This window comes from Lontra canadensis, unplaced genomic scaffold (assembly GCF_010015895.1).
Source record: "Lontra canadensis isolate GAN:19392208 unplaced genomic scaffold, GSC_riverotter_1.0 scaffold7, whole genome shotgun sequence".
NCBI classification, from domain to species: Eukaryota; Metazoa; Chordata; class Mammalia; order Carnivora; family Mustelidae; genus Lontra; species Lontra canadensis.
The window spans coordinates 16,448,034-16,462,160 of NW_022631001.1; the positions used below are offsets into that span (position 1 = coordinate 16,448,034).

Below are 14,127 nucleotides of genomic sequence, written 5' to 3' on the forward strand. Positions count from 1 at the left end.
ATACTTGCTTATTTTTTTCTGTGGGGACCAGTACCTTATGTACATCCTATGTATGCATGGGTGGGTTATGAGATTAAAGGAACTAAGGTGAAAAAGGATAAAGACAGTTTATCTGGCACTGGCTTTGTTGCACCAGTTTATCCAGACAGTGGCACTGAGACACAGATGAAAACATAAAAGATCAATCAGAGAGCCTTTTAATATTTTCGAGCTGGAAGGGATTTTATAGGTCACTTGGCAAGTACCCTTTCATTTAACAGATAATGAGCACGAGGCCCAGAGATGTCAGATTTCTTACTGTGGGTCACGCGGCTAATTCATAGAATCTCAAGAGTTCTAAAGGCCCATAACAGATGGAATAGAACTCTCCAAATAACAATAAAGAATAATAATCAGAGCCAACATTCTTGAAAGTTTATTGACATGCCTAGTAATACATATTAACCTCATTTAATTCTGACGATAACTCAATGTAATTGAGGTAAGATTACCATCCCCGTTTTACAGCTGAGGAAACTAAGCTGGAAGAGATTAAGTAAAATGTGTCCGAAGTCACCCAGTCATTAAGTAGTAGAGCCAGGATTCAAGTACCAAGCTCAAGGGCTTAACCTGCTCAGAGCACTTTACTCCCACTTAACTGCGACAACTGAATGGGAGCTCAGTGGCTGAGGAGACCCGTGCCAGGTCTGCGGATGTCTCATCTTTTGGCCAGATGTATATGCTAATATGCAGATGTGGGCCAGGAAAGCCTGTTGCTCTGCAGCTGTCTTAATAGTGCCCCAGAACAGTTCTGAGAATTAATGTGCGCAGTAGAATTCTATTTCAACATCAAAGTTCCCTTGAAGACATGAGAGCCTGGTTGGTAATTGGTTTCCCTGATTCTGCCAAAGTTTGTGGGGGCAAGCGGAAGACTCTTTCTGCATGTGTTACCTTCTTCCTGTTGCTCAAGCATTTAGGTTTAAAATCATAGTTCCAGGGGTGCCTGGGTGGCTCAGCCGGTTAAGCCTCTGCCTTCGGCTCAGGTCGTGATATCAGGGTCCTGGGATCCAGTGCTGCATCGGGCTCTCTGCCCAGCAGGGAGCCTGCTTCCTCCTCTCTCTCTGCCTGCCTCTCTGCCTACTTGTGATTTCTCTCTGTCAAATAAATAAATAAAATCTTAAAAAAAAAATTGTAGTTTCAAACTGTAGTCTGAGGCATCCTGGGGTGTGTGGGCTAAAGAACTGAGGGAGTCTGTAGGAAAAATTGGGCATGGATTTGGCTTTGATCCAAATGATGTCTAAAACAAACATCTTTTGCTGCATTAATTTTTTAGTTCTGATGGATGAGAACAACCAACTCATTAGATGTACAGTACCTGTGATGCTTGTGATGTTTTCTTTCCATTCTTGCAGAAGTTGAATGTTTTTCTCACCTGACAATGGTAATACATGGATTTGGTTGGAGGTTTTTTGTTTTTTGTTTTTTTTTAGCCAAACACATTTTTACAGATTTGTAGAGGTTATTCTAAGAAAACCCTCTACCTAGATTACTGTTTTGTTTATAAGGAGCATTATGGGCTTTGTTTGCCATTCATTTGTTGTAAGCAGGTTTCTCTATATGGCAGAGGAAAGCCTGCGTTCTTAGATTTCAGCTCAGAAAGCTATATCCTTTGAACCTAGGCCCCTGGGTTGGGATATATAAGTCAATACACAGCATTAATAATTGCTGCATATCACTTGGAGGAAGATCCAAATTAAATAAAGAAGACTTTCATTAGGTCATGAAAAAACAGATTTAGGCTCTCTTGGTAAGAATCTTGAGGGATTTTGCAGAGGGAAGAGATGTAATGCAAGATAGTCTTCTCATTTGTAGGCGTTTGAGAAATCCCTTAAAATAGAGAAACACATGAATATTTGTTTTCTAACAGAAAATAATTCAAAGACCTGCCCATGTGTCTTGCCAAAGCTTTTTTTCTTTTCAAGCTTCAGCCAACCCACCAGAAATTTTTTTTCCTGATTATATCAGGGAGAAATCTCACTTAGTGATTGCGTGCTGTTAATACCTGCTTTATTTTTTTTTTTTAAAGATTTTTATTTATTTGAGAGAGAGAGTATACAAGTGGAGGAGGGGAGGGGCAGAGAGATAAGCAGGCTCCCCTCAGAGCAAGGAGCCTGATGCAGGACCTCATTCCAGGACCCTGAGATCATGACCTGAGCCGAAGGCAGACACTTAACTGACTGAGCCATCCAGGCACCCCTGTTAATATCTATTAATGATTGTTTCTTTTAACTATACCAGGGCATATCCCTGGTTTACTACAGCTTGTATCTACTCCAGTTCCCCCTTGAGCACCAGTGATCACCTTCAGAAAAAGAAGTAGGAGGTAGAGGATGGCTAAAAGAATGGAAAGGATTTGTTCACTACATGGTAGTGTGCTGTGTTACCAGATAAATATTCAGTATCACCATGTTTTGGAGATAGGTGTGCATTTTTTCTTTCTTTTTATTTTGAAAAATTTCAAACAAGCAGATGAGTAAAAAGAACATTCAAAGACTCTTAGATCTATTAGTTGTTAACATTTTGCCACATAGGCTTTCTTTTCCTCTCTGTATGCAGATTTACACTTGGAGGAAGTTGGGGAAGGGCGGGGGACAAGACATCACCATACTTGGTTTCTAAATATATTCATATTTCTCTCCAACGTATAAGGACGTTCTTCTCCATAACCACAATAGCATTATCATGCCCTGGAAACTTAACATTGATTCTATAATATTATCTAATACACAGTCTCTATTTAAATCTCACCTTCAGTCAGTTGCCTTTTTGCTGTGTAACAAACTGTACCAAAACTTTGTGGTTTAAAACAACCACCATTTATTAATGCTCATAATTCTATGGGTCAGCTGGTTGGTTCTTCTAATGGGGATCAGACTCAGCTGATCTTTGGCTGGGCCTCTTCAGTATCTGTGCCCAGCTGCTGGATCCACTAGGGGCTGGCTGGTCTAAGTTGGCCTCAGTTTGAATGACTTGTCTCCTCCTTAGAGGATCTCTCATCCTGCCGCAAGATAGCCCACACTTGCTTGCTTCCATGGCATAGGGGCAGATTCCAAGAGAGAGTGGAAATGTGCGAAATGTTTTGAGGCCTAGACTTGGAGCTAGCACAGCATAACTTTTGTGTCAGTCTTTGGCCGAAGCAAATCAACAAGTTCTTGATGGGAGGAACTGCAAAGTTGTATTACTCAGGGGCATGGATGTGGGGAGTGAACAATTGCAGACACTTTTGCAATCTATCATCTCCCTGTTGTCCAAATAATATTAAAAATAACATTAATTTGAAAATGCTAATAATATAATTAATGATCTGTCTTCAAAGATCCAATCCCAAGGAGACTCCACACCTAGTGCAGAGCCCGATGGGGGCCTCGATCTCACAACCCTGAGATCATGACCTGAGCTGAAACCAAGAGCTAGTGCTCAACCAACTGAGCCACCTAGGCGCCCCTATCAATATTTATTTATTAGATACCTATTGCGCATCTAGCCTTGTGTTTAGTACTGTGATGAATCTAAAAGAATTAGATAAAAAAGAATCTATCTGAAGGAATATGTCGGTTTCTTTAGGGTAAGTTATTTTTTAAAAAACTAACAAGTATAGGAGTGGTGATTCTTAAGTTAACAACTAGTTTATAAAAATTTTTTATTGATGTATAATATACATAGAGAAAAGTACACTTGTAAGTGTAATAGCTTGATGATGTTATCAAACTGAGCACACCAATGTACCCAACACCCAGATTAAGAAACAGAATTTAGGGGCACCTGGGTGGCTCAGTCCGTTTATGCATTCAACTCTTGATTTCAGCTCAGGTCATGATCTCAGAATCTTAAGATCTAGTCCCATGTCAGGCTCCATGCTGGGCGTGGAGTTTGCTTAAGGTTCTCCATCTCCCTCTCCCTTTGCCCCTCCCTCCCCAAAGAAATGGAATATAAGCACATCTCAGTAAGTCTGATTTTTAAAAAGATTTTTATTTATTTCTTTTGAGAGAGAGAGAGCATGGCATAGGGGATGGGCAGAGGGAGAGGGAGAAGCAGACCTCCTGCTGAGCAGGGAGCCCTATTTAGGACTCATCTGAGGACCCTGATATCATGACCTGAGCCAAAGGCAGACGCTGAACCAACTGAACCACCCAGGAGCCCATCCATGAGTCTGATTTTTGTGTGGAACTTATATCCAAATGATGGTTGACTTTTTCCATACCAACTTATTTATGAGTGCCCAAAGAAACCAATATCATCTTAAGCCTAAAATGGTGTTCCCTAACTTGATTGGTTTGGGGATCCATCCAGCTTGATTCAGAGTAATTTTCACAGTGTGGATGCAAGATAGTCTCTCCTTATTCATTCCTGTCTCAGAACAGAAGATGACCTCTCCTTTCCCATGGATAGCCTCTTCCCTGTGCATTCCACCCTGCCTCTCTTGACTTTCCTGGGTCTGGTCCTTCTCTTTCTTCCTTGTGTCTCCTCCATGTATCCTTGGTCTTTGGTTTCTCCTTTTCCTTAGGTTCCTTAGCAGTCGTCCTCCTGGTTCTCCGCACCAGGCTGCTATTCTCCCTCTTTTTTGTCACCAAACTTCTTATAAAAGATAACCTCCTCTTTCTCTTTAACCCGTTCATCCCAATGCCCTTTGAGACGTGGTTTCTTTCCCCACCATTCTAGGGAAGTTCATAAGCAAACTCCTAGGTGTTAATCAGCCTTTTCTAAAGCCTTTGTTTTCTTAGATATTTCTGCTTCCTGTTGAAGTCTTTTTCTTATTTTCTATGAGACTGTCTCCTCCCTTGGCTTCTGTTTGTGTGCTCTTAGTTTTCAGCTACTACTCTGAGCACCCCTCTAACATTGAACTTCCCAAAGAAAGAAGAGCAGTAATTCTGGCTTCTGTCGGTATGTCCGAGAATGACATTTCTTAGGATCTTTCTTCATGGGTAATAGATAAATATCTGAATTTATCTGTGATTGGAAGATAATGTTTTTAATGGCAACCTCTCAATGAAATTAATGTAAATTCGGTGTAACCCTAGTTTCTCAATGCTGTACCTGGTAAGAACTCAATATGTGTTTGTTAGAATCATTTAATCATTCAATTATTCATTTATACGTTCAATAACTATTTACTAAATGTCTAGTCAGTGAATTGATTGTTAAGTTCCACAGTAGGTTACATTTTTAAAATATCTAAACTTCTATCTAAATATGTATTCTTTGTCTTCTTTTCATTTTTGTTGATGTTTGCTTGTTTCCCCCCACCCTCAATTGAGCAATTACTAACTATATGACTCTTAGAGAAGTTATTTAACCTCTAGAAATCTTTACTGTTTAAAACAGGGATAACAGTGGTATCTGCCTCCTGGGTTGTTGTAAAGATTAAGTGGAAAAAAATGCACAGAGAGCACATAGCACATATAGCAATGACTCGTTAGATATTAGTTATCATTATTATTCTTTTAAAAAAAAAAGATTTCATTTATTTATTTGACAGAGAGAGAGAGATCACAAGTAGGCAGAGCAACAGGCAGTGAGAGAGGGAGAAGCAGGCTCCCTGCTGAATAGAGAGCCCGATGTGGGGCTCCATCCCAGGACCCTGAGATCGTCACCTGAGTTGAAGGCAGAGGCTTAACCCACTGAGCCACCCAGGTGCCCCATCATTATTATTCTTGCTGTAATGGTTCAGTAGTGAACTTTGGTCCTCACAGCAAATTAAGCATTAGTCTTCCCATTTTTCTTTCTTTTCTTTTTTTTTTTTTTTTTTTTTTTTTTAGTCTCCCCATTTTTCCAAGAAAGTAACGGAGACTCAAGAGGATTTAAATAACTTGCCACAGGTCACAGAGCTAATAAATTGCAGATCTTGGATATCTGATTGATAGCTTGTGTCTTTTACAAAACTACATAAATGTACACTAGTATATCCTATGCTTTCAGCATCTTATAGGACACTTAGAAGTAAACTAGAAGTCACTTTATAGTGGCTGAAATAAGCTAATGCTGTTCTCATTTGCTTTCTAAAAGGTAGGACATATCAAGGAAGTTCTGCCTGATTGGGAAAACTCCAGCCCTAATGGTCAGATTAACAAAGATTGTATCTTAAAACCACAGGATCTTAGGGGTAAGAAGGATTTTAGGCTTAGAAGGATTTGCCCACCCAATTATTGAATTTTCTTGCTAACTGTCCAGCCAATGGGTCATTTGATTTATTCTTTAACACTTCCAACGACAGGGAAGTCATTGTCACCTGGGCACAGCTCTTTCCCCTTTCCACAGCTCTGACCACAAGACTGTCCTTCTCCATCCAACATCCATCTGAACTTCTGTGTCTGCCTTCCACCTGTGGATCCCAGCTTAGTAGTGGATGGCCACATGAAGTACACTATTTCCTAGGTCAACTTTTTAGGTTCTTGATGTTTATTCTCCATTTTTCATTCCCAGCAGCTCCTCACCAGATTGAGCAGCTTCAAGCCTTTCATTTACAGCTTCCCCAGAAAAAAACACAACTAGATCTACTCTTTTTTTCTTCTTAGTGTAAAAAAGAATAAAATCCATGACTATCTCGTGAACACTTGGCTTTTCCTTCAGTCTTTCTCATTATGCTTGGTACTTCTACCCAGTTGGTCAAGCTAGGAACCTAGGAGTTTGTTTCTTTACTATTCACATAACAGTCTATCAGCTACTCTTTTTGGTCCTATCTCCAAATATAAAATCCATCTCTTCCACCATCACCCTGGTCTAGTCACCAGATCCCTCCCCTGATTCCTAACTCCAGCCCCCTCCTTGCCCACGACAAGTAGAGTTATCTCTTTAAAGCACAAATTCATGGGGTTTGGGTAGCTCTGTGGGTTAAGTGTCTGAGTCTTGATCTCAGTTCAGATCTTTTTTTTTTTTTTTTTAAGATTTTATTTATTTATTCAACAGAGAGAGATCACAAGTAGGCAGAGAGGCAGGCGGAGAGAGAGAGGAGGAAGCAGGCTCCCCACCAAGGAGAGAGCCCGATGCGGGGCTCGATCCCAGGACCCTGGGATCATGACCTGAGCTGAAGGCAGAGGCTTTAACCCCCTGAGCCACCCAGGCGCCCCTCAGTTCAGATCTTGATCTCAGGGTTGTGAGTTCAAGCCCTGCCTTGGGCTCTACATTGGGCATGGAGCCTACTTAAAAACAAAAACAAAATCAAAAGCACAAATCAGATCATGTCAGTCCCGTAACTAAAACTATTCTCCGATTTCTCATTGCCCTTACAACAAAATTGAGACTCTTCTGTGGTCAGCAAGGCCCTGCGTCATCTCAAATATTCTTCCATGTTATTCATTCAGCCTTGGTCCCTGGTGGCCTTTATGTTCTCTAGACATGACTAGCCTTCTCTGGCAGCCAGCCCTCACACTTCTTATAACTTCTGCCTGCACTCTTTGCATAGCTTTGCAAATGGCTGGCTCATTCTCATCCCTCAGGTCTCAGCTCAAATACCACTTCCTTAGAGAAGCCTGCTCTGATCACTCATCAAAGGCCCTAATCTCATTATTTTGTACCTTCCTTTCAGATCTGCACTGCTTTTCTTGAGAACGTAAGTTCTTTGGTGACTGGACATAGTCTATCATGTTAGCAACCATGTTTTCTCTAAGTGGCATAGTAGGTGCCCTTGGAAGATACTTGATAAATATTTGCAGAATAAATAAATAGCTTGTGAGTGACTGGGTGTAAGGGTGTTGGGATCATATTAAAAAAATGAATTTGATTCTGAAGTTGCCATTCCCTGTGTGATTTGGGGCAAATTATGTTACCTCTCTGGGCTTCGGTTGCCTTATCTATATAAAAGCAATCCTACGGGCGCCTGGGTGGTTCAGTGGGGTAAGCCTCTGCCTTCAACTAGGGTCATGGTCTCAGGGTCCTGTGGTCGAGCCCCACATCGGGCTCTCTGCTCTCTGTCTCTGCCTGCCTCTCTGCCTCCTTGTGATCTTTGTCAAATAAATAAATAAAATCTTGAAATAAAAAGTCTATGACCTCAGTAAGTTAGGTTTAATCACTAAAAAAGAAAAAAAAAGTTAAAAAAAAAATAAAAGCGGGGCGCCTGGGTGGCTCAGTGGGTTAAGCCGCTGCCTTCGGCTCAGGTCATGATCTCAGGGTCCTGGGATCGAGCCCCACATCGGGCTCTCTGCTCGGCAGGGGGTCTGCTTCCCTTCCTCTCTCTCTGCCTGCCTCTCTGCCTGCTTGTGATTTCTGTCTGTCAAATAAATAAATAAAATCTTTAAAAAAAAAAAATAAATAAAAGCAATCCTAGACCAAAAAAAAAAAAAAAAAGGCAGTCCTATCTACCTCATGAAATGTTGTGAATATTTTCTTTGGATGTTGTGAATATGAATTAGGATACTGGCTGTGAGTGTACCTGCCGTAGTACCTGTCACATATTAGTGTTTGGTCTCCCTCCAAGCCTGGCACTTCATTCTAAACGTGTAGAAGAGCTCTGTCAAGTCTGAACCTAATTACTGGAATGGTTCCTGTGGTGTGCCTGGGAGTGCCCGACCCATAAGCCTGGGGTGACATGCCTGCATCTTCTCTCGAGTATCACTTGCCTGGCTGGGAAGCTATTTTTTTTTTTTTTTTAAGATTTTATTTATTTATTTGACAGAGAGATCACAAGTAGGCAGAGAGGCAGGCAGAGAGAGAGGGGGAAGCAGGCTCCCTGCCAAGCAGAGAGCCCGATGCGGGGTTCAATCCCAGGACCCTGAGATCATGACCAGAGCTGAAGGCAGAGGCTTAACCCACTGAGCCACCCAGGCACCCCTGGGAAGCCAGTTCTAACCCTGGATATCAACTGTTGTGCTGCGTGATGCTACAGTCTGATAACCCAGAGGTACCAGGCCCAGAGCCTTCGTTGGGGTGCTGAACACAGACCCCCAAAACACCATCAAACCTGACATTGTGTGGCCCATTTCTTGTCAAGATGGATTGGGATGCTCTGTCTAGACAGTCGTCTCCTTTGGGAAATCACGGTTGCTCTAAGAGGAGGCACATGGTCTACCGTTAAGAATACAAAATAGGCCTGTGAGCTGTTGGGGAGGGGAGGAGTTGCTGTGAGGTGGGTGGGCCGGTGCAGCCGAGCCTGCAGAAAGGAGCTGTCAGCTTCTGCACTCACAGGCATCTGGGGATCATTGCTGGGAGCCTTCTTCTTCACCCGTGCTGTGTTAACAGAGCTCCCTGTCCATAGCAAGGTACAGATGTCACTGTCAGCCTTCTCAGAGCCAGCGACTCTGTGCCCCCACTGAGGAGTGCTTGGATGACTTGAAAGGTAACCCTGGAACGGGGACAGCCTGCTGGGGAGGGGGGCTGAAGTCTTCATGCCGCTTGTCTGGTCAGTAGGATGACCTGCGTGACTCTCCTTTCGGTTGTCAAGAGTGAGTGTTCTAACATGGGGCTCTAGAATTAGGTAGACCTGGTTCATATCTTGGCAGTGTCATGACCTTGGCTGAGTTACTTGACCTCTTGCCTTAGCTTCCTCATCTAAAATGGGGATAATAAGGACTCCCTGTCTTACGTGATCGCTGTGAGGTTTAGATGATAGAGTACACACAGAAATGTTAGTTGAGTTCCAGGCATAGCTGATGTTCAGAAACGAGTGTTCTCTTTATCAGGCAGGACAGGTTGGAATTTTGAGTTTATTCCTGATGAGCCTCACCCGTATTGAACTTTGGGCCTTGACTGTTTGCCAGCTAGGTCACTTGGGACAACTTATTTAACCTCTCCACGTCAGTGTTTTTATCTGTCACATGAAGTTTATAATTGCCACCTTCTAGTGAAGGTGAAATGAGATCAGGGTGCCTGCCACATAGTAAGTGCTCAAAATCCTCGTTTCTTCCACCTTTGGTTGTTGAGTATCTGAAATACGGTCCCTTTAAGCTTGTTAAGATTCCTCACTAGCCTTGTATGCAGCTGTGTTCAGACAGCTTTGGCAGAAGGAAAAGCTTTTTTTTTTTTTTTTTTAAATAGACTGTTTCATAATCTTTTGGCTCAGATCTGTTGCTGCTGCACCGTGTGCTTCTCAGGGTCCCTGGGTCCTCCTGTAATCAGCATGTACCTTGCCTCTCACCTAAACGACCCTGGAAAGTGGCTGCCCTGGGAGATGTTGCTGAATGCAGAATGGATTTTCCTCCCTGCTCTTTGGCTCTTTGGGATGAAACTGGCTCAGGGATTCTAGGCCGCAGTGGGGAGGGGCTGTCGGGCCTGGACTTCAGTTGGACTTAGTGGCCAAGAGTTTTCTGGTTTTCATTAAAATTCTCTGGCTGTCTTTCGGGATTGCTCATTGGATATGACTGTGCATTGGAGGTGGTTGTGCCGTTCTCTTGGCTACACACACCCAGCAAATCACAGTGGCCCTGAGGACGAGAGAGAACTGAACATGGACAACAGGCTGGCTAAGGGTTATAGCTCAGCAGTCTGTGTGATAAGGGGCCCCTGTCTGCAGCTGTATACCATGAGTTTTACAAACTCTTCAATACAGATGGGGAAGCAGACATAGCCGAGCTGGGAACGGGTTGCCGAAAGAATCCTCTCACAGCTTACTCTTGATGACAGACTTGTTCTTCAGGGCAGATAGAAGTTTCCTGGCAGCTGTCAGAGGGTCCCCAGTTGTGACATCAGTGACTGCAATGAGTCTGATCTAATCATTTTTCCTTAGGTGCTTATGCCCAAGGGGCGGGGGTTGAGTGGCAGTTCTCGGAGAGTGACAGAAGATTCGGTTTTTTAAGAGTTAATTGCTGGTAGTTGAAATCTCACTTGAGATTAGAATTTGAATCTGAAAATCTGGCTTCATATGATGACTCTGCTATTGACTTGCTTTGTGATCTCAGGCAACTTACTTCCGTGGGATAAATTATGTAAAGCTAGTGACATATCATATGTTCTCAGTAAGGGCTAGATGTTGCGATAAAGTACGTTAGATTTGACCTGTCACTCCAGCTCACCGAGCTATATCCCAGTTCTGTCATCTAAAACATTTGTTCAGCATCCCTCCCAGCTTTGTGTCATTTAAGAATTTGAGGCAGATGTGTTCCCTAAGGTTCTTCTTTCACTGGAGAAATACATCAAAACCATATTATTATGTTTCCCAGTGAGACGCTTACAACGTTGGATATGTCATCCCTAGGTAACTTAGTAGGGAAAAGGAAGGATTTTTTCTGTCATTCTTGATGGATAGGTTGTGAGAAGGCCATTTTAATTGATCTTGGGTATAAATGTCCCTTGACTCCCAAGAGAGCATCACTCAGGCTGCCATTTGCCTTCAGTGTAAACTCCATTTCCCATCTTTTCTCCTTTTACTCTACTCTTCAAACCCTGTGTTCTAGCCAGAGTGGACTACTCACAAAAAATAATCACCGTGGAAACTATTAGGTATACCAAAAAGTGTTCTAAAATGGATTTACAGCTTGAAGAAGAACAATAAAAAGAAAATTGGGCATCCACCATTCAACTTATAAAATGGAATGTTACTGGTGCCTTAGAAGCTGCTTTTGTATCTTCTGCCCTGAAATCACGTCCTCTTCTCTCCTCACCAGAGTCAGTGATTATCCTGACTTCTGTGTTGATCATTCCCTTACCTTTTTCTTTAATGATTTAGCCACTCATATTGATATTACTGAACTGTATATTGGTTAGTTTTTTAAAACAAGGAGCAAGTACAAATCTAGCAAGCTTTGTAAGAAAAGGGCAACAGTGCCACTTCTGGGTTTAAAAATAAGCTGATTTGGGTTCATATTGTGACTTTAGCTTCCCTAGAGGTTACAAAAGTCCTAATGGGGCAGTCAGTGGGCAAGGCTGTAAGTGGATCCTAGGAAATTTAAAGCCCACCATTATTAGGGCATCTGATGGCCATAGTGTGGGTCAGGCACTGAACATCTGGTAGGGTGTGGTCATAGAAAATGGACTCTTCTGTCTTCTCTACCTCTCATTTCTCCAGCTGTCAGGGTAGATCAGAGCAAAAACTTCCTTGTGGGGTGAAGTGAATGCCATCAGCTAACCCACACAGTCAGCCTGGAGGGGCCGAGCAGGTGCTTTATTAGCACAAGGTCGAGACAAAGAGAGTCAGAAAAGAGTCTGGATCAACTTTGCCTATCATTCTTGGGCAGGTTAAAAAGAGAGTATGCAGTTACTATCTGTGGAATTTTTTTTACCTAAAAATGGACCCCTAAATCTAATCAAGCCCCTATAGCTAACTTTGATTTATTGGAAAGATGGAAGAAATTAAACTACACTCTAAGGAAGCGAACAGATAAATGCAGATTATTGGACAACTGATTTGGCTTTTGCAACAAGTCAGTGGCATGAAAAAGATAATGTAACTTAAAAATTATAATCAGTGTAACGTATGAATCTTTTTGGTTCAGGTAGTCTATGTGTTAGTCTGCTAAGGCTGCCATAACAAAATACCACATACTGGGTAGCTTAAGCAACAGAAACTTATTTTAATTTTTAAAAAATTTTTAATTAATCAATTAATTAATTAATTTATTTATTTTGGGAGAGAGAGATTAGAGAGAAAGAACACGAGTTGGGGAGAGAGCAGAGAGGAGGGAGGAGGGAGAGAGAGAATCTTAAGCGCTTTCCACACTCATCACGTAGCTCAATTTAGGGCTCAATCTCATGACCCTGAGATTATGACTTGAGCTGAAATCAAGAGTTGGACCAAGTTTAACCAAGTGAACTGCCCAGGTGCCTCAGAAATTATTTTTCTCACTGTGCTGGAGGATTGGAAGTCTAAGATCAAGGTGCTAGTGGGTAGATTTTCCCCGAGGTCTCTCTCTTTGGCTTAGAGACGGTCGCTGCCTTCTTCCTCCCTCCTCACATGGTTGTCCTCTGTATACTTGTGGCCCCAGTGTCTCTCTATATGTTCTAATCTGTTTTCTTCTTATAAGGATATTAGTCATGTGGGATTAGGGACCGCCCTGAAGGCCTCATTTTAACTTAGTTACTTTTTAAAAGGCCCTATCTCCAATTATAGTCACATTCTGAGTACTGGGGGGGGGGGCTTCAACATATAAATTTGGGGGCCAGGGGAGACACAATTCAGCCCATAACAGTCTGATTATAAAAAAGCATTTCAGGGGCGCCTGGGTGGCTCAATGGGTTAAAGCCTCTGCTTTCGGCCCAGGTCATGATCCCAGGGTCCTGGGATCGAGCCCCGCATTGGGCTCTCTGCTCAGGAGGGAGCCTGCTTCCTCCTCTCTCTGCCTGCCTCTCTGCCTACTTGTGGTTTCTCTCCGTCAAATAAATAAATAAAATATTTAAAAAAATGTTTAGAGATGTTGGGGAAGTTTTATTATGGCCTGATATCAGGGGGTTGCTGTTAATTTTTCTAGGTATGGTAATAATATTGTGATGTTAGAGAATGGGTAGTATAGAGGTGGGTTCTGAAGTACGCTGAAATGAAATGGTATGATATGGAATTTGTTATAAAACATTTAAACAAAGAAAAATAGAGAAAAGGGAGTAGATTAAGTTAACAGGCCAAAATGTTCATATATTGAATTGGTGATGAGTATCAAGGGCTACTTTTCAGTATGTTTGAAAATTTTCTAATCATATATTTAAAATATTTAGATCAACAACACCAAGGAGGGTTTAATGGCAGTAGGGTTTTTGGTGATGAACAACTTCAATATGTCTGTCCCTTGAGCTCTACTTCTGCAGTCTGGTTAGTTTCTTCATGTGGTGGTCATTTTAGGGTCCTCCACTGACTGTCTCTACTCAGTCCCTCTGTTCCTTGTATACCACTTGGTGAAGGATATCCTTCGGGAACTTCTTAGGTGAATGGAATTTGAATTTCTAAGATCTTGTATATTTGAAAATATTTTTGTTCTGTTCTCATACTTGATACATAGTTTGGTTAGAAATCATTTTCCTTCAGGATTTTGAAAGTATTGCTTCATTGCCTTGTTTTTATTGATGCTGTTGAGAAGTTGGTGTTGAGAAATGTTTTAATTTCTTACTCTTTATATGTAGCCTGTTTGATTTTTCTCCTTTCTGAAAGCTTATGCAATCTTTTCTTTGCTGTTTCCTGAAATTCCACGCTGTGTTTTGTGTGCGGGATGCTTTGAATCAGGCAGCCTGCATGCC

The 14,127-nt window shown here is 42.1% G+C and overlaps 1 protein-coding gene across 3 annotated transcripts in view; it reads left to right on the plus strand.

The window, feature by feature from the left end:
- The window catches only part of RAB30 (RAB30, member RAS oncogene family), a 78,838-nt gene that overhangs the window by 21,598 nt on the left and 43,113 nt on the right, over positions 1-14,127 (plus strand). The window contains exon 1 of one of the 3 annotated variants that reach the window (XM_032852962.1): positions 9,111-9,307. The exons of the other annotated variants lie outside the window; for them this stretch is intronic. The gene's annotated coding sequence lies outside the window, so the exon portion shown is untranslated. Of the gene's footprint in view, positions 1-9,110; positions 9,308-14,127 lie in introns of those variants that run through there. 3 annotated transcript variants of the gene reach the window in all.